The sequence below is a fragment of the Alosa pseudoharengus genome, unplaced genomic scaffold (genome assembly GCF_046254945.1).
Source record: "Alosa pseudoharengus isolate Yale_2024_CS ecotype anadromous, Long Island Sound unplaced genomic scaffold, YU_APseudo_1.1 YU_APseudo_1.1_scf_3, whole genome shotgun sequence".
Classification (NCBI taxonomy): Eukaryota; Metazoa; Chordata; class Actinopteri; order Clupeiformes; family Clupeidae; genus Alosa; species Alosa pseudoharengus.
The window spans coordinates 48,031,671-48,037,537 of record NW_027468718.1 but is presented as its reverse complement, the minus strand read 5'-3'; the positions used below and the strand labels follow the sequence as shown (position 1 = coordinate 48,037,537).

Sequence of the window (5,867 nt, the reverse complement as noted above, 5' to 3'; positions counted from 1 at the left end):
TTGACTGTCTAACAGTGCAATTCAAAATGTAGCACTTTTCATTTGTTTTCTTTGTGCACGCTTGCGTTTTGCCAATTCCTGTTTGCAGACACCACCTCCAATTCAAAACACTAAGATCAGTAGTCTGCAAACAACTTCTGTGCATGTACAGTCTCTTACAGATTCCTGATGTACACTACATGTGAGCACACTTCACCTAACCCGGCCATACAGGTGCAGTGGCCAAATCGAATCAGTCCCTCCTTTTCCACAGCAACCCAAGTTGTCAGAGGTGATTCATTCAAGCTGTAGGAATGATGTACCTAACATAGAAAAAGGTTTTAGTTAGATAAAGTATATAATTCACAAGCACAGTAGCCTACAACATATTTTTTAAAGCTACACATTTCTTTCCTTTTTTTACCATATATGTTTACATGTGGCATCACGTGGGTAGACAAATCAGACGAACTGCAAGCTGTGCGACCTGCTGGGTTTCACTTCTAAGTGACGGTCATGAAGTCTCCTGTCATAGAGACAGTTGACATAATGGATAATTTCAGATTTATGATTCGCTGATGTTGTTTCATTTATCTTAACTAAACGTGCTTACACGTTCGCCAGTAGGTGGCGAGAACGCGTTATCATCTGTACGTGATTTGATATGAAGAAGAGTACATGGTGAATGAATGACACGTTACTGTTGTACTGCGTCTACTAATTACTTACAGTTACTTTGCATGCATACTATCGTACACTTATTACCACTACATTACAACCTAACAGATTGCTAACAGGATTATACGCATTTCGCTGCCCCAACTGCTCTTGTCTGTTGTCTGATGCTATGTGGAGTGGATAAGCAGGTAGGCTACAATGTTGACATCCTGCTAGCCATATATGATACAGTTGGCATACGTTTTTTTTTTAAACTACTTATCAAGCTGTCATTCGCCGGCAGGCAGGGTGTGCATATTCAGATGAAGACTTCATCACACGATGGAACAGATGTCACTTTGTGTAATTTATAGCTACAAACATGCAAACATTAGCAAACGGGTGACGTTAGCTAACTAGTAACACTCACCTTTTATGAAGATATTCCTGTTTTTCACCTCCCATACGACCATAGGTGCCAACTCTCACGCATTGGCCGTGAGACACACGCATTTGATTAGTTTCACACACTCACACGCCACACCTCCGATTTCTCACGCTGAAGTGTCAACCCGGTCGGTCAGATGCCTGAAAAATGAGTTTAACCTATAGATCTACGTGTTGAGCCACGGTTATGCTTTCAGAGACGGTGAGAGGGTTCAAGAGCACCCCCTGTCTGTGGAATTTTCTACATTTTCTCTCATTTGCGATCAGGGGCGATTCTAGATCTAGAGCTTTGCTGGGGCACAGCCCCCCCCCCCCCCCCCCCAACTCCCAATAGCCTACATTAAAAAAAAAAAAATGTGCGCGCAATATGAAATAAATGGCTAGCCTACGGGTAGGCTACAAGCTTCAAAATCATTATTGTCACTGTCATACTGTAGGACCAGCACTCTCCCTCAATTGTTGTAGCAGCCACTATCCAGCAACATTCAAAAACATAGGCATAAGTAGGCCTATACTCACTGCATGAATTTAATAGGCTTTCCTACTAACACAAGGGAAGCTTATTTTTAGTCAAAATTGAGATATACTTCCCTCCCAGGCAAGGGTCCTATAGTCATCCTGGCAATACTGCAGTTCTTTGTAGCTTACTAAAGCCTTCATACTGACTTTTGGTGATAATTTCCAAATGTAGCCTATCAGAGTCTGATTCTGTGTAGATTATTATAGGCTACATTTGCAAATGCAGCAAACTTATTTAAGTTTGCCATTAAACCATAGATCAAATCACAGCACTGGCTACCAACATAAATGTTAATGTTATCGTTAATGTGGGCAATTATCATACCTCCCTCGTCCTCCTCATCTCTCCTCACTGTTCCTCTCCCTCTGTTCAGGAAGAATTTTCTAATGTCCATCTCTGAATAGTTTATCAGAAGGCTATGTTTAGTTTTACAGTAGGACAGCTTCACAAACAGTATAAGCTACTTTTACAGGACTCTCTCTACAGTATACGTAAATCATTAATTCTCCGCATGTGTGCATGCAGCCTACGCATGGTGTGAGTGTGTGTGTGAGGGAGAGAGCACAAGCTGGTAAACTGTTGCTAAATTTAGGCTACAGTGACGCTAAGCATTGAAAAACAGATGCTAATTATGTGGGCAACATTCTCTAACAGCGATCAACTGTTTTCTGTCAAACAAGCTGTGAATTAGTTGTAACATTAAAACAGGGGACGACTTACTCTGCGCTCAAAGTGATGTGATGAGCTCCAGCAGTTTCCACAATACAACGAAACACTCGGAAGAATCATGTGAACGATTTTCATTGGTTGTTGCGTTCAATCTTACCCAGCTACAGAGGTGCTATTTTCTGATTGGCTATTATGGCCCCTTTCTTTTTTTCCTTTTTTATTTTTATTGGCTGGTAAGTGACAGGCTCGAGTCATGACTAAAGCAGGCACGGAGATGCGCTCATGAATGCCGTTTACAGCGAGAGCAGCGCTAAAATTTTACTGGGGCACTGGAGACTTTTACTAAGGCACGTGCCCCAGTGAATAAGGTCTAGTGACGCCCCTGTTTGCGATGCTACTTCAGAAGCTGTCCCAGGCGCATCCCCCCCGCATTTCCCCGGCTTCAGGTATGCTTTGAGTAGGCTATTATTGAGTATTTTTCACGCTGAAGTGTCAACCTGGTAGGTCAAATACCTGGCAGATGAGGTTCAACTAAACTAAACCTATATATCACACATCAGGTGAACATGCGGAATCTAAGCTTTCCAATGATATTACCGCCAAGTTGCTGTGATAAATGGGAGAAAATTAACATTGAACCGACGTGCAATTCACCTTTGGCTAAGCCCCGCCCCCCTTAGTTACTGTTGCTACGTCCGACAACTTCTGGGCTCTAGTTTTCTGACTGGTAAGACTATCAACAACATGGCTTATGCTGTGACAGCTCTTCCTGCTGAACTTTTGTCAAAGTTTTATAAAGCAGCAAATAAAGTGTCCGATAGGAGTAGACAAAAAGGTCTGCAATATGCGTTCGAAGGCTATATTCAGGACATACAAGTGAAACGCAAAGAACAAGGCATCCAAATAGAGGCAAAAGCATACCGGTCACAGTCAAAAAATGAACCACCGCATATCCTACTAATCGAGACGGAGGCTGGGACTGACAATATCAAGGAGCAACACTGTTCATGCAAAGCTGGGTACGTCTCTATTCACTTCTAAAATCGTTATTACGAAGCAAACGGACTAACGTTACGCACGTATACGTTGTATTTATTCAGCATGTGCTAGCGTATCAACAACCGGTAGACTATTCAACTGTAACTTAAGGTGATGTTATGGTTAGCTCCACAGGGTTTTGCGCGCACATCATTGGGCTTATCCATACCCTGGATCTCTGCAAGGCACAACACATAAACGCTGTGCCAGTTCAGTCCTCCACAAGCTTACCCCAACAATGGCATAAGCCAAGAGGTGCTAAAGTAGCACCACAGCCTGTGACAGCAGTCGTTGTGGCCAGGGCCAAGACAGAGCGAAAACGGAGACCCATCTTCTGCCAATACCGCAATGACAGGTGAGTCACAGCTATGTTTATTTTTAACACCATGTAGGCTGGCTATCCCATTGTGTCCCTCCACCATAAGCAACTTAATTGTATGTAGCCTATGTGTTTGAGAGCACATGACATACGCAGAAATGTATTTTGCATTTCAGATTACTTGACATACGTAGAAATGTGTGACTTTTCCATCTCACAGGGCCATCTCTGAGGTAACAGATCAGGATTTGTTGTTATTGAGACAGCTGACAGGGACACCTATGAGCTACATAGCAAGCAAACCCCCGATAGATGTAGTGATAGGTCAGGAGAAGTACCCTCTTGGAAGTGGCTTGAGCTACCAGGTAAAGCAGATTATGTAAAACTGTTAAAGATAATGACTAATTTCTTATCATTTGCAGGAAGACATTTTATTACAGTCACATAGCCAACATACATTTGATTTAATTTTCAATAACAACACAATAATTGATTTATCATGTTAAAAAAAAACATTCAAATTCAGGAGCTTAACTGTGTGTAGACAGATCATTGTGCTGTATCCTATGCTTTTATAATGTTCGGCTGGAAATTGGACAGCATACAAACCATATCTGATTTATGTTTCCAAGTCTGACATTAGGGATCCGTCCAGAAACCATTTTAAATTTCTTCACTTTGGCTATGGCTCTTTCTACATGTACTCGGTGTTTGGCTATTTTCTTTGTCATCTCAACGTCTGTAGCTGGCATCTGACTATTTGATTTGGCAAAGGGGGGAATGTTCAAATTAAGCCCAAGCTCCTTTACATCCTTCTCAATAAGAAAACCCTTATCCACCATGAGCCCATCACCTGCCTTAAGATAGCCACACTGAAGCAGACCTTTCAGTAAATCTTTGATCCCACATTGTCTAAATAGCTCTTGGTCTGAGATTGATCCTGTGTAAAGTGTGGATACAAAGATAATGGCACCACGAGGATCACAGGCAATAAGACATTTAAGTGTGTTGGCAGATTTGTAGTTTGAGTAAGTCTGACTTTGAAGTAACAGTGATGTTGGTTTTTCTGTCTTAATCTCTGTACCATCAAGAATAGCAAATGTTGTTGGGAACTCTGCTCTGTAGGTGTCAGGCATGTTTTGTGTTATTGTGTCCCTGTGTGGCCAAATAGACATGTTGCCTAGCCTACCATACATGAAATCAATCCATGAATTGAATAAAGTGCTAACAGTTCGTTCTGGAATTTGAAATTTGAAGGCCAGCTCTTTCAGATCAAAGTTTTGCCTCAGCTTCATAAGCACAAGTAGGAACTGTTGTCTTAAAGGCATGAGGTTGATTTGCTGATCTACTCTGTGGTATGTCACAGGGCTAAGTGTTTGTGTATCTGTTGCAGTACTGGGTATACTAAAAAAAGCACACAGCTTGTTGAACTCATCATAACTAAAACCTGTGCTGTACTTAAAGTACTCAGGCACATTGCAGTTAGATATAGTCTCCGGTGTGAGTTGGTAATGAACTTGAGTGGGTGTGGTGTGGGTGAGTGAGTGAGATGAGTGAGTTTGAATCTCTTCCCTCAGCAAGGCATTTTCTTTTTCTTTATCGGCAAGTTGCCTCTTTAATTGATTTATTTCTTCTTGGTCCTCTGTGCGATCCTGGTGTGGATCCTCTGTGTGAATGTGGTCTGTGGGAATCTGGTCTGCTGTGTGAATCTGGTTTTCTGTGTAAAAACACAACAATGACATTAATAAAATGAGGCCTAGTAAAAAAAAATAAAAAAAACAAGAAACATAATGTAAATAATAAATGTTTTTTTCCCCCTTCAATGCATACAGCTCCCACTATTGGACAACACTTCACAAGCATCCTCCCAATCAAACTCCAGTGACTTCCCAGCATTCCCTTTGCCACCACAGCCAGGCTCTTTCTGTACTGTCCTTAATGAAGTGCAGATGGAAAGGTTCAGTACCATAGTAGTCTCAAAGGCTGAGGCAGAGGCACTTGAGAAAAACACCAGACAGCAGAGTAGCAACAACATCTGGCATCATGTCCGCTCTATCCGCCTAACCTCATCGTCCTTCAAAAGAATATTCTCTAGAAGAGCTGACTTTGAACAACTTGCCATCATCATGCAGAGGAAGAAGAAGAGCATCATGACAAAAGCCATGAAGAGAGGCCTGGAGCTTGAGCCAGCCGCTGCAGCCCAGTATGCGGTCATCACTGGTAATGATGTGCAAGTGT

The 5,867-nt window shown here is 42.0% G+C and overlaps 1 long non-coding RNA gene across 1 annotated transcript; it reads left to right on the top strand.

Annotated features, from left to right (window-relative positions):
• Positions 1-3,012: 3,012 nt before the first annotated feature.
• Positions 3,013-5,550, top strand: LOC143099978 (uncharacterized). Its single transcript, XR_012981783.1, has 3 exons — positions 3,013-3,291; positions 3,438-3,665; positions 5,462-5,550. It is a non-coding gene; the product is annotated as an uncharacterized LOC143099978 (long non-coding RNA).
• The last annotated feature ends 317 nt before the right edge of the window (positions 5,551-5,867 follow it).